Genomic DNA, 15,112 nt, shown 5'->3' with positions numbered 1-15,112 from the left:
CTACAGAACGAGGAAAGGGGTAGGGATGGGAGGACATGACTTGTGGTGGGGTCAAGTTGTAGATGGCAGAAATGTCAGAGCATGATATGTTGGATGTGGTGGTTGGTGGGGTGAAAGGTAAGGACTAGGGAAACTCTATCCTGTTCCATCTAGAGGGAGGAGGAGCAAGAGCAGAACAATGGGACACAGATGAGATGTGGGTGAGGGATCCAATACAACATTTACTAAAGAAAGATGATATTTTGGATGTCCTAAAATGGGATGGCTCATTTTGGGATCAGGTACGGTGGAGATGGGGGAATTAAGAGTAAGGGATAGTGTCTTTGCAAGCGGCAGGGTGGGAGGAGGTGCACACCAGACAATTTTGCGAGTCGGTGGGTTTGTAGTAAATGTCATTGATAGTCTGTCCTCTGTGATGGAGATTGAGAGATCAAGAAGTAGGAGAGAGGTGTCAGTCCAAGTAAATTTAAGGGCAAGGTGGAAGTTAGTGGTAAAATCAATGATATCAACAAGTTCTGCATGGGTGCAGGAGGGAGCCCCAATGCAGTCGTCGATTTAGCGGAGAAAGAATGGAGGGATTGTTTCAGTATACATTTGGAACAAGGAACATTTAGAACATTTGTTCGATGGAACCAACTAAAAGGCAGGCATGGCTGGGGCTCATGCTACTACCCATGTCTACACATTCAAGTTAAAGAAAGGGAGATAAATCGTAAGATAACTTGTTGAGGATGAGGACAAGTGCCACCAGGTGGAGGAGAGTGTTAGTATAAGGAAACTGATTGGGTTCTGGATAGACAGGTTGACCAGTTAACGGAAAGGTACAAAAGCATATCCCAAAGATGAGGATAAGGTAAAAAGAGTCTGAAGGAATCGGGTTAACGGTCAAAACAACATAATTGGATAGAATTGTAGATGTCAGACAAACACAGTGATCGGAAACAGATTTTAATATGTGCTCCCACAGGGATTATAGGCACAAAAAGCTGGAGTAACACAGCAGATCAGACAGCATCTCTGGAGAGAAGGAATAGGTGACGTTTCAGGTTGAGACCCGTCTCCAGACCCGAAAACCCGAGACGTCACCTATTCCTTTTCTCCAGAGATGTCGTCTGACCCGCTGAGTTACTCCAGCTATTTGTGTCTATCTTCGGTTTAAGCCAACATCTGCAGTTCCTTCCTACCCACAGGGATTACATGGTTAACTGATAAGGATCAGTTGAACATTGGCAGATGGTGACCGTGGCATGGGTCAGATGGATGATGCTTGGAATCAGTATTTTGTGCGAGGAATCAGATAAACTGAAGATGGATCCAGGGGACACTGACAGGGATCGATAGACCTATGAACATTGATCAGATACCCTGATAGGGATCAATTAGCTACTGAAACAGATTAAAGAGTCATCTGACAATTATCGGTTTGATACAAACAGAAATCAGGTAGGGGCAAAGGGAATGTGCCATAATGTCTGTACAGCACAGTAATCCTTATAATCCAAATTTGTATTTCTCCATGGCACTCGGGGAATTTAAATTCATTAATTTTTTTAAACGGTTTATTTATGGGTCATTTGTTGCTGGCAATGTCAGTATGTATTGAGCATTCTAATTGCCTGAACTGACAATATAATTAAGCATTAACCACATGCATGAGCCACACATGGGTATTGGCAGATTTCCTTCCTCCAAAAGCATTAGCAAAACAGTTTGAATACCAGAGCAGTTGGTAATTTCATGGGTACCAACATGATGTGACATTTCTATTCCAGATTGTTTTCACTGCAGTCCTCAGAGTGCAGCAGCCTTTGGTGAGTGGGAGGCTTTGGTGTGGAATGCCTGTGGCAAATTCTGAACACTGGTCTTCTGGCTGGACAATGTAACATCATTGCCCGTCAGGTAGGTGGCTGGTGGATATTATCACTTTTACAGATCAAATACAGGATAGGAATTGAGACTGGATTATATTTAAGGGGTCCTTTATAAATACAAGTAAGGCAGCAGAGATTGTCATGCATTGCAAGGTTTGCTGACGTGGGAATTCCGAGATGCCCCTTGTGGTCTGAATGACCACATCTGTGAGAGGTGCCTCTGGTTTGGCCAACGGGTTTGGAGCTTGAGTACAGGTTGAGGTACTATGGTGCTTCCCCGAGGCTGGGGATCGCATTGATAGATTGTTTTTAAAGGTTGTCACTCTGCAGCTTAAGGAAAGGCAATGAGAAAGGGAATGGGTGACCTTCAGGAAAGAGGAGGAAAGCAGCAAAGTATTCAAAACTTATGAGCGTATTGCACTCCAAAACCATTTCTCCATGTTGGAAAATGATGGGGAAAAATGATAAATGTCATAAGTCACAGAAGCAGAATTTGGTCATTCAGCCCTTCCAATCTATTCCACCATTCAATCGATCTTTCCCTCTCAACCCCATTCTCATGCCTTCTACCCATAACCTTTGATACCCTTACTGATCAAGAACCTATAAATCTCTGCTTTAAAATACTCAATAACTCCCTCCATAGGCATCTGTGGCACTGAATTCCACATATTAACCACCCTCTGACTAAACAAATTCTTCCTCATCGCATTTCTAAAATCCTTTTATTCTGAGGTGGGTTGTAGACTAGTGAAAACATCCTCTCCACATCTATTCTTTATAGCTTTTCACTATTTGGTCATTTACAATGAGATGCCCCTCATCCTTCTAAACTCCAATGAGTACAGTCACAGAGCCTGTCAAATGCTCATCATACGTTATATATTTCTTAGGTCCAGCCAGACCAAATATCTCTACAGTGTGGGTGGCAAGAGGGAGAGCAATAGTCCAAGGGCAATAGTGGTGGGAGAATTGATAGTTAGGTGAATAAACAGGCATTTGCGCATTGCCTCCTTATTACTAGGGTCAAGGATATAATAGAGAAGCTTTTGTGTATTCCAAATGGGAAGGATAAACAAGGAAAAGTCATGATTCACAATGGTACTAATGACATAAGTAAAATGAATTCAAGGAGATAATAGCTGATTTAAGAACAGAACCTTCAAGGTTGTAACCTTTGTATTACCTCTGGTGCTACTACATGTTGGTGAGTCTCAGAATAGGCAGATGAAATGGACAGTGTAGGAGAGAGAGCTTCAGATTTCTGGATCACTGGGATGATTCATGGGGAGTTTAGGATCTGTATAAACAAAGTGAATTGCACATCAATTAGGGAAGGTCCTACAAATCCAAAATGACTATCTCATCTGGGGCTCTCTGGTTCACTCTTGCATCACCGCCAATATCCAGGGCACCTTCCCATAGAAATCCTTCCGTCATTTCAACTCTTTCTTTCCTGGACCCAAAATCGTTTTTCCAATTGAAGCAGTTGCATTTCTTCCAAGGTATTGTACTGAACTCAGTGCTCCTACTGTGGTCTCCTCAACAATGGACAAAACAAATGAAGGAAGGTCTTGACCCAAAACATCGCCTATTCGTTTTTTCCAGAGATGCTGTCTGACCCGCTGAGTTACTCCAGCTCTTTGTGTCTATCTTCAAAACAAACGTAGATTGGGTGAACGTGTTGTAGAACCCTTCTGCTCAATCCACAAATGTGGCCTCAAGCCTCCAGTTGCAAGTCAGTTTAATTGTTCATCAGACTTCCCTTCTAACCTCAGTCCTTCACATTCTCCATTTTTCTAGCAAAGCTCTACATAAATTTGTGGAACAGCATCTTGTAACCATGTACAATACAACCTTCCAGAAGCAATGTTGTTTTCTAAAATGTCAGCTGTTTTCCTTCTCCTTCTGTACCACCGTGCTGCCTTTATGTTCACGTAATGTGGATAAAGAACAGAACTCGTTTACAGAGAATGGAGAGAGAATCCCATTACTTTGCGGAGAGAACAGTCGTGGAATTATACAGCACGGAAACAGACCCAACCCGTCAATTACGACCAAGTTGTCCATCCAAGCTGGTCCCATATTCCTGCACTTGGTTCACATAACAGGATATGTTTACTGCAAGGAAATAGAATAGGATGTGTTTAACATTGGTTATAATAAAACAGAATCTGTTTACTGACTGCACAGAGATCAGAGAATTGTCTCAGAGCAGATTTGTTAACGGTATACAGAAAAGGAACAACCTGAAAATCCCTTTGCTACCTTCATTTTACTTCTTTTAACACTGTTTGAATCAGTGTCAAATGATTGCAGTCTTGCAATGCAACGTTTGCAAACTGTTGTTGTGTTTCCTTGCTTAATTACATGCTGAGAGTTTCACTGTGCACAGTTGCATTAACCTGTTGACAGATCACACAACAGTCGACACAGCCTCTCAGCTGTGATCTTGAGAGCCAGCCCTTTAAAAAGAACATATGCAGTATAAGCCGCACTCTTCCAGCCCCTAGATGGTGCTGTCTTTTCAGGATTTGCAACTGCAGTGATGACAAAAGGAAGGGAACATAGCCAGGAAGGGACCTGAACAAAGGCAGCGCAGTGGCGCAGTGGCAGGGTTGGCTTACAGCGCCAGACACCCATATTCGATCCTGACTACGGGTGTTGTCGGTACGGAGTTTGCTCGTTCTCCATGTGATCACGTGGGTTTTCCCAGGGTGCTCCATCTTGCTCCATCTTGCTCCTACACTCCAAAGAAGTACGGGTTTGGAGGTTAATTGGCTTTGGTAAAATTGTAAATTGTCCGTAGATTATAGTGCTAGTGTACGGGGTGATTGCTGGTTGGAGTGGACTCAGTGGGCCAAATGGTCTGTTCCTGCGCTGTATCTCTAAAGTCTTTGGACTAAAGTTGGTGGAGAACCCACAGGAAGGGGCCATAGTCATGGTAGTAAGTTGCAGGGATGTCACTAGGAGGACTACACAACATGGGTGCAATCTCTAAGCTATAGCACGTTGGGTTACCTTGAAATAGTTGCAAAAATCTCATGTCAGGTCCAACTTCCCTTGTGGCAATTGGAAAAGTAGATGAAGTCTTGTCTAATTGTGTATAGAAGTCCCTAATGCCCCAGTGTGCACCAGACTGCGACATGTAGTACAGATCAATGGAAGCTGAGGGTGAATCTTCACCAACTGTGAGAGCAGTCTAGGCACGGGCATGTGTTTACAGTTGTGGCTTCAGATCCGAGCGAGGACTATCTGGGTGAAGTGTAGCGGCATAGACTTAGCTCTTGAGGACAATCCAGCTACCATCTTGTGACCCTGTAAACATTGAGCCCAACAACTGCAATCTCACAGTGAGGGACTCAGTATAGACAGCACTCTCGCATCTACCAGGATAGTGCAACTTTGTAATGTTTGCCCCAATGATAGGTGAAAGGTGGTGTGTGTTGTGTGGGATGTTGGGTGCACAGTGGCACACCTGCTGCTTTACACCGCCAGAGACCTGGGTTCAATCCTGACCTCAGGGGTGCTGTCTGTGTGGAGTTTGCACGTTTTCCCTGTGACCGCGTGGGTTTTCTCTGGGTGCTTCTGTTTCCTTCGACATCTCAAAGACGTGCAGGTTTGTAGGTTAATTGGCCTATGTAGATTTCCCTAGTGTGCAGGGAATGGATATGTAAATGGGATTACATAGAACTAGTATGAACGAGTAATCAAAGGTTGGCGCGAACTCAGTAGGACAAAGGGCCTGTTTTCATGCTGTAACTCTAAACGAAACTATACATCTTTTAACTGTCATAGAGTCATACTGCAAAGGAACAGGCCCTTCAGCCCAACCTGACTATCGACCAACAATAACCATCAACACTGATCACGTTTACCAGCGTTCGCCGATGTGTAATGGAGCCACAAAGATCTTCCAATGTTTTAGCCAGGCAGGACATTTCAAGGGAGAGTGCAATCTATGAATTGCTCTTCATGAAAGCCTGCATTTCTAGAAACATACTGTGCCTGCTCTTGTATGCAGAAGGAAAAGTAGGTGAGGTCCCCTTTCTCTGCCTACAGTGTTTGGGTCACGTTGGTAATGTAGTGGCGAGCAGCCAACTGTGGGATATGGTCATCAGTAGCACTGGAGTGGTCCTGACGCCGAAAAGCAGTCTTTCCAGGTTCGGCAGAGGTTCACCTGCACCTCCTCCAACCTCATCTATTGCATCCGCTGCTCTAGATGTCAGCTGCTCTACATCGGAGAGACCAAGCATAGGCTTGGCAATCACTTCGCCGAACACCTCTGCTCGGTTCGCAATAACCAACCTGATCTCCCAGTGGCTCCAGCACTTCAACTCCCCTCCCATTCCGAATCTGACCTTTCTGGCCTGGGCCTCCTCCATGGCCAGAGTGAGGACCACCGTAAAGTGGAGGAGCAGCACCTCATATTTCGCTTGGGCAGTTTGCACTCCAGCGGTATGAACATTGACTTCTCTAATTTCAGGTAGACCCTACTTTCGCCTCCCCTTCTCAGCTCTCCCTCAGCCCACTGACTCCACCACTTCCTTTCTTCTTCTTTCCCACCCACCCTGACATCAGTCTGAAGAAGGGTTTTGACCCGAAATGTTGCCCATTTCCTTCGCTCCATAGATGCTGCCTCACCCGCTAAGTTTCTCCAGCATTTTTCTCTACCTACGATTTTCTAGCATCTACAGTTCCTTCTTAAAGATTTAAATTGGCAGCTGTTAGTATCGCAATAGAGCATACAAATAAACTAATTAATCTAATTCAAATAACTAATTAAATAGATATGAGATGGCTGGTCTGATGGTGTGCTGTAGTTAGACATGTGGGGCCTGGTGGGCGTCCATTGTGATTTACAGTGACCATAACTGCAGCAAGTGTTGGCTTCTCAAAGAACTTCAGCCCAGAGGTGATGCGCTGGGATCTGAACTTCAGGTGTTGGAATGTATCAGGGAATGTATCAGCAAGTCACCAGGAGTCAGCCCTTTGATTAACTTCTTCAAATACGAATCAAAAAATATTAGCGAAAACACTAGCTAGAAGACTAAGTAAATATGTTAGTAAATTAATAAATGAGGATCAAACGGGATTTATACCTAAGAGACATTCATTTAATAACCTGAGACGTCTGCTTAACATAATGCACTCTCACAAACCTCAAGAACAAGAGTTATCTATCATTTCATTGGACGCAGAAAAAGCGTTTGATCAAGTAGCATGGGATTATATGATTAAAGTATTGCAAAAATTTCAAATGGGAGAGAACTTCATCGCATGGATAAAATTATTATATAACAAACACACGGCTAGAATATTAACTAATAATATACTATCTACGAAATTCCAATTATCAAGGGGCAATAGACAAGGATGTTCATTATCACTGCTGTTATTTGCTCTTGTAATTGAACCTTTAGCTGAAAAAATCAGAACACACCCAGATATTTACGGTTATAATACAAAATATTCAAATAACATAATATCTTTATATGCAGGCGATGTACTACTGTATATCACAAAACCCCAAATCAGTATACCAAACATATTAAATCTAATTGAGGACTTTGGATCTTTCTCAGGATACAGAATAAACTGGAACAAAAGTGAAATTATGTCGATAAAACCGAAAGATTCAACACATCTCTTGAAATTCCCCTTTAAAATAGCCACAGAAAAATTCAAATATTTGGGAATTGAAATGACTAGAAACAATCACGCTATGTTTAATGCCAATTATAGTCCCTTACTTAAGAAACTAAATAATCTAATCAAATTCTGGAAAACGCTCCCGATGTCTTTAATAGGTCGAATAAATGCTATAAAAATGATCTTTTTACCACAAATCCTATATTTATTTCAATCAATACCTATATATCTTCCAAAAAAGTTTTTCAAAAAACTAGACTCAGACATTACAAATTCTATATGGAATTATAAATCCCACAGAATACAAAGAGCACACCTTAGTAAACCAAAAGAGATGGGTGGTCTAGCGCTCCCTAACTTTATGTACTATAATTGGGCAGTAAATATTAAAAATCTGATTCACCTGCTGAACAATTCTGCCCAGCAGGTGGACTGGATTGTAATGGAGAGAGAGGACTGCTCTCCGTGTAATACAGGAGCGACCCTCCTCTCACCAATGTATCTGAATAACAAAAATTACAATAAAAATCCAATGATACACAGCACAATTAGAACTTGGAAACAAATAAAACAGAATCTAAAATTAAGAAATCTATCTCTTTTAATGCCAATAGTCAATAATCTGTCGTTTAAACCTTCAATTATAGATAAATCATTTACACAATGGGAAAGAATGGGAATCAAAACGCTCAGAGACTTGTATGAATTGGGAAAATTATTATCATTTCAACAATTACAACTGAAATATAATTTGAAAAATAATCAATATTTTAAATATCTTCAAATCCGTGACTATCTGAAAAAATACATAAAAGACTATCATAACATGCCTCCAGACTTATTGGATGAAGCCATGAAGACAAAGGATGAATCAGCAAATCTAATATCATACTTATACAACATTATTTTAAATATAGAAATACCTACAACCGATGGTATTAGAAGAGACTGGGAACAAGAACTAGCTAAAAAAATTTCAAAAGAGAGCTGGGATAAACACTTACTATATGTGCATAAATTCTCGATCAACGTACGACATACTCTAATTCAATTCAAAACATTACATAGACTATATTATTCAAAAACCAAAATAAATAAACTTTTCCGCAATGTCTCACCCACTTGTGATAAATGTCAGTCACAAGAAGCTACCATAGCGCACTCTTTTGTTTTTTTGTATAAAAATCCAAAAATTCTGGAACGAAATATTTCAAATCTTCACAAAATTAATTAAAATAAAACTTGTACCAAAAGCAGAATGGATCATTTTTGGAATATCGGAAGGTAACCCCGAACTTACTTAATTACGGGCTAATAATGGGTAAAAAGCTTATACTCAAATTCTGGAAAAACGCTCCAATACCAACAATAAAAATGTGGATTTCAAACATGTTCGAAACATTACACCTGGAAGAGATGAGACTCCTCCTAGCAGGCAAAGCAGACCACTTCCAAAAGACGTGGTCTGAATTTATGGAACTATTACAAGCATAAGGTGCAATAGTCATTTAAAAAATAAATGGTACCAGGATCTGGTACCCACAGACACCCGCTGGGTCCCCACCACCTCCACGGGGCCCGCGCCACCTTCATCTTGGAACCCCCCCCCCGCAAGAAAGAGGGGGGATGTGAGAGGGGGGAGGAGGAGAGAGAGAGGGGAAGGGAGAGGAGAGAGTCATGGGGAGGGGAGAGGGAAAGGGGGATTATCTTGAGTGAGATTGCAAAATTAAGGTAGGTTTTAGAGCTATTATATTTTTTCCTCCATATGAATAATATTAAACATATCAAATAATATCAAACAATTGGAACTGCTTTCTTTTCCTTGATAACAATGCTGAAAAATATGAATTCCATAGTTTGTGACATAAATACACATTTTAATGGGATCATTATATACAGATATAACATTTCAATTTCCAGATCGGGGGGGGGGGGGTGTGGGGGGGGGGGGGGTTGGGGGCAAATATGCGTCAAGCCGATAGCCTAATCATTAAAGAGTTAAAAGATAGCCTAATCAATAAAGCGCTGAGAAGAGGAATCAGAGCTGCCAAGGAAAGATACTCTGAGAAGTTGAAAAGCAAGTTCTCAGCTAGTGATTCTTCTTCAGTTTGGACGGGCATGCAAGAAATCACCAGCTATAAGAGGAAAGCTCTTTGGACAATCATGAGCTGACGAACAACCTGAATGAGTATTACTGCAGGCTTGAAAATCAGAAACGTAAACTTGAAACACCCTCCCCAACAAACAGTCAGACCCCAGTCTGCAAAGAATGGACACTGCACCCTCTCCTTCCCATTCACCACTTCACACCTACTTAAGGCAAGACTCCAGTATGAAAAGAGTGGAACCTTTCCCACCCCAACCAACACTTCACACCCACTCACAGCCTGACCTCAGTCTGCAAATACTGGGCCCTTCTACACCCACCCCACTCCAATCACCACTCCACTCCAATCACAACTTCACACCCAATGACTGTACCTCCACAGACACCTTTGTCAAGCTTCTCAAGTTTGTGGATGACAAAACCCTGATTGGACTGATCCAGGATGGGGATCTTGTACTCTTTTCAGTTTGACATCTTTCCTATAACATGGTGCCCAGAACCATGGTGAGGCCGCATTCAGAGTATTGTGTTCAGTTCTGGGCACCATGTTATAGGAAAGATGTCATCAAACTGGAAAGGGTACAGTGAAGATTTATGAGGATGTTGCCAGGACTAGAGGGCCAGAGCCAAAGATCCTATAGCGGAGCGCTATAGGATCTTTGGCCAGAGCTATAGGGAGAGGTTGAGTAGGCTGGGACTCTATTTCATGGAGCACAGGAGGCTGAGGGATGATCTAATAGAGGTGTATAAAATCATGATTTGAATAGATATGGTTTGGTCTTTTGCCCAGAGTAAGTGAATCGAGGAGCAGAGGACATAAGTTTAAGGTGAAGGGCAAAAGATTTACTAGGAATCTGAGGGGTATGTTTTTCACACAAAGGGTGGTAGGTGTATGGAACAAGCTGCCAGAGGAGGTAGTTGTGGCAGGGACTATCGCAACATTTAAGAAACAGTTAGACAGGTACATGGATAGGACAGGTTCGGAGGGATATGGATCAAACGTGGGTAGGTGGGACTAGTGCAGATGGGACATGCTGGGCCGAAGGGCCTGTTTCCACACTGTATCACTCTATGACTCTATCTTTCCCTCTCAAACCCATTCTCCTGCCTTCTCCCCATTACCTCTGACACCCCTATCAATCAAGAATCTATCAATCTCCTCCTGAAAAATGTCCATTGACTTGACCTCCACAGCTGTCTGTGGCAATGAATTCCACAGTTCACCACCCTCTGACTTAAGAAATTCCTGTTCATCTCCTTCCTAAAGGAATGTCTTTTAATTCTGAGGCTGTGGCCACTGGTCCTAGACTCTCCCACTAGTGGAAACATCCTCTCCAAATCCACTCCATCCAGGTTTTTACCAGGCTGGGACAGACGGCAACAGCTTCACACCATGTCCCAAAGCTTGTGTCCTGTCCTGCATCACCCAAGGCAGCAGAGACGTTATAGGAGAGGGCAAGCACCGTAACAAAGTAGCTCACGATGGTTTGGGTAACATTCAGGAATGTCTATGCATGGCACATCATGAATATTACTGAAGAACGGTCTTGACCCGAACTATAATCTATACCTTTTCTCCAGAGATGCTGCCTGACCCACTGAGTTACTCCAGCACTCTGTGACATGTCACCTATCCATGTTCTCCACAGATGCTGCCTGACTCACTGAGTTACTCCAGCACTCTGTGATATGTCACCTATCCATGTTCTGCACAGATGCTGCCTGACTCGCTGAGTTACTCCAGCATTCTGTAAAACGTCGCCTATTCATATTCTCCGCAGATGCTGCCTGACCCGCTGAGTTACTCCAGCACTTTGTGACTATTTTCCCTTCACCCGTCTGCCCAAGCCCACTCTTCCCCCTCCTTTCCTATGTTCCTTTCCACCCATAAACCTCTCTCTGCCTTTACATTTCACTCCTCTTTCAAATCTGCTCTACTTATCTACATGCATTTTTCTTCTTCACTTTTTAGTCATAGAATGATGCAGTGTGGAAACAGGCCCTTCAGCCCAACTTGCCCACACCGACCGACATGTCCCATCTACACTAGTCCCACTCACACGCGTTTCGCCCATATCCATCTAAACCTCTCCTATCCATGTACGTGTCCAAATGTCTCTTAAACATTAGGATAGTCCCAGTCTTAACTACCTCCTCTGGCAGCTCGTTACACACACCCAGCACCCTTTGTGTGAAAAAGCTACCTCAGATTCCTGTTAATTTCTGAAATATTGGTCATAAATTTTGTGCAAAAATGCTCCAAAACAAGGCTTAGAATGGATCAGAGAGCATCTAAAACCCCTGAGCTTCCAGGGCCCTTAAGCGGCCCTGGACCCCGGCATCGAGGGACTTCACGCTTCGCGCTCGTGATGTGTGCAGCGCACACATTATTTCACATTAAGTTTTTTGTAATCCTGTCATGCCACCCCCCTTTTTGAAAAGCTTCGTACGGGCCTAGGTTAAGGGCGTCTCGTCAAGGCTGGAGAAGAACTTGGAGTGGGTGGGGAGTGCCATGATCCATTAGACACTAACTGTGGATGAGGACAAACATTTTGCTGAGGGATTATGAGCTGCAAGGCAAATTTGGAATAGTCTTCATGAGTCACATGCAAATTGGCTGTGGGTAAACAAGATTAATGATGTAACTGATGGACCCATGGTTGGTGTGGAAGAAATGGGTTCCAGTTCCTGCAGTACTGGCACTAGTACTGGGGGAGGAGGGAGCTGTCTCATTGGGACGGACTCCATCTGAACCAGTGTCCTGGCAAATCGCATAAATATGGTTCTATAAAGGGCTTCAAACTAAATTGGAGGGATGAGGCTGGCAGAGTGTTTTAATGATGGGAGGTTAAATTAATCAAGTAATGAGAGCAGTGGTACAGGATATTGAAGGGGGAATTGAATATCAAAGCGTGACAGAAAAGAGCTGACAACATAAATGAAGGTGTGTCAGTAAGTCAATCCAGAGTAAGGGAAAACTATAAAAAGACAAAACGTAAGGATCTTTTTCTGAATTCATGTTGTGCTGGAGAAACTCAGCGAGTCAGACAGTGTCTGTGGAGGGAATGGATAGACAATCTTTCAGATCGTGTCCCTTCTTCAGCCTGTTAGGATTAGATGGGAGAAAGTTGGAAAAGAGACATGGGGGTTCGACTAAGTCTGGCAAGTGATAGGGGGAGGGTTCTCGCAGTACATCCGACAGAGAGAAGAAAGTCTTCAAAGTAGGCAAACAGTAAAGGCAGGAGAATGGGGTTAAGAAGTAGATTTATATCAGCCAGGCACAGTAGACATGATGGGCGAAATGGCCTAATTCTGCTCGTATTACTTATGAACTTATTAAAGGCACATATTCGAGATAAGAGGCAGTGGTACTGGGGAAGTTATTAACATGCATTGCAGACTGGTTATCAATAAAACAGAGAGTTGGTATTAATCAGTCTTTATTCAGACAGGAGGGAATGCAATGAGCGCCCTAACGATGAGTTCTTAAGCCTTAACTACTTACTACCTATATTTTAATGAGTGATTGAGGGGGTCAAAGTGTAAGGTTTTCAAGTTTGTCAATGACACTAAAATGGGTGGGAGGGAATGCTGCTGCCATGTGCTCATGAGGACTCTCGATGTAGAAGTTGGATTAATGGGTGAAAATTGGTCAAACTGTGTTAGATGCTGAAAGTGTAAAAGTCATGCACTTCAGTGAGATGAATCAAATGACAGACTGACATGTAAATGGAATGAGACTGCAAAGAGTGGTGTACGTGTTTTTTGTGCATGAACTGCAGAACATTAGCAGGCAGGTGCACCCAGCATTCACTGCACTTTGCAAGGCAAATGGCATATAGATTTTTATTGCAAGGATATTGGAGTTTAAAAGTAGGGCGTTGGTGAGGCTACACCCAGAGAATCTTGTACAGTTTTAGTCCCCGTATTTTAGAAATGATATTCTGGCATTGGAGGCAGTCCAAAAGAAATTCACGAGGCTAACTTTTGCAGTGAGGAAGCTTCCTTATCAAGAGCGGCTAAAAAAGGTGGATTCTTTACCGGGAGAAGAATAAGGGCTGACCCCATTGAGACATATAAGATCCTAAGGAGGCAAGGCAGGATTGATATTAAAATGTTTCCACAAATGGGAGAGTTACAAATGAGGGGATATGGTTACAACTTAAGAGGGCAGTCACTTAAAACTGATGTGCTCAGGATTTTCTTCTCACCGTGTAGAGTAGTGAATCTGTGCTATCCTGTACCCAGAGGGTTAGAAACATAGAAAATAGGTGCAGCAGTAGGCCATTCGGCCCTTTGAGCCAGCACCGCCATTCACTATGATCATGGCTGATCATCCAAAACCAGTACCCAGTTCCTGCTTTCTCCCCATATCCCTTGATTCCGTTAGCGGGGTGGAAGATTGCAACCTTCACGTGGTCCGCCCTGTTTCGACAAATGCAATCAACCCGGCGTGCACAATCAAGTAAGATCAAATAGAACAAGTTGTCCTACAACTTTAGGCTCTGCACGCCATACACAAGAAGATTCCGTTAGCCCTAAGAGCTGTATCCAACACTCTCAGAGGGTTGTGGAAGCTATTTCAATTGGGGTACTTTAAGTTGAAGTAGAGATATTTTTTACAGATCTAGTAATTGAAAGTATGTGGAGTTGACACAGAAGAAGGGGCATGGCCTGGGACAGATCAGCCCTGTTCAAGTTGAGTGCCAGGGCAGGCTTGAGTGGCTTGGTGGCCTACTCCTGCTCCCATTTTCTTGTGCTCTGAACAAATATATTTAATTTACAGAGTGAAGAGTCAAAGACAAGAGTCAAGAAAAATCAAAGTAAAGAGCTACATGTGGTGGAACAGGGCTTGCACACTTAAGCACAGAAAGATCTTCAGTCATGAGTTCTAGCCAATGAAGAGAGTGAGCACCAGATTAGTAGCGTGAGAAGATTAGGGTTGGGGTGAGGAGGGAGAAATCTCTGATAAGGGAAGAGAGAGAACTGGGAAGAGAAGATTGCAGAGGGATAATTTGGTCCAGGAGGAGTGGCCCAGCGGTAGAGTTGCTGACTTACACAGGGCCAGTAGGAGCACGATAATGCCATTCGGCCATCAAGTCTACTCCGCCATTAAATCATGGCTGATCCATCTTTCCCTCCCAAAGCCATTTTCTTTGGAATCTAAAGTACATTCAGCTTACATAGGAGCTGATAATTAATGGTTCGTTGCGGCTAGTTAATTTCTTTCCTGCCAAATGAACAGTTCAACAAAAAATGTATTATTTATAGTAGCAACTGCAGATTGTGGAGAATAAAAAAACAAAGTACAAAGTGCTGGAGTAACTCAGCGGGTCAGGCAACTCTGGAGAACATGGGTAGATAACGTTTCGGGGGCCAGGACCCTTCCTCAGGCTGAAGGCAAGGGGTGGGGGATGCCTGACCCGCTGAGTTATTCCAAGTTGTGTTTTGCTTTCTATTCTGTATAGTTCATCAGTGTATT

Source organism: Amblyraja radiata, chromosome 20 (genome assembly GCF_010909765.2).
Source record: "Amblyraja radiata isolate CabotCenter1 chromosome 20, sAmbRad1.1.pri, whole genome shotgun sequence".
Taxonomy (NCBI): Eukaryota; Metazoa; Chordata; class Chondrichthyes; order Rajiformes; family Rajidae; genus Amblyraja; species Amblyraja radiata.
This window is presented reverse-complemented; position numbering follows the sequence as displayed.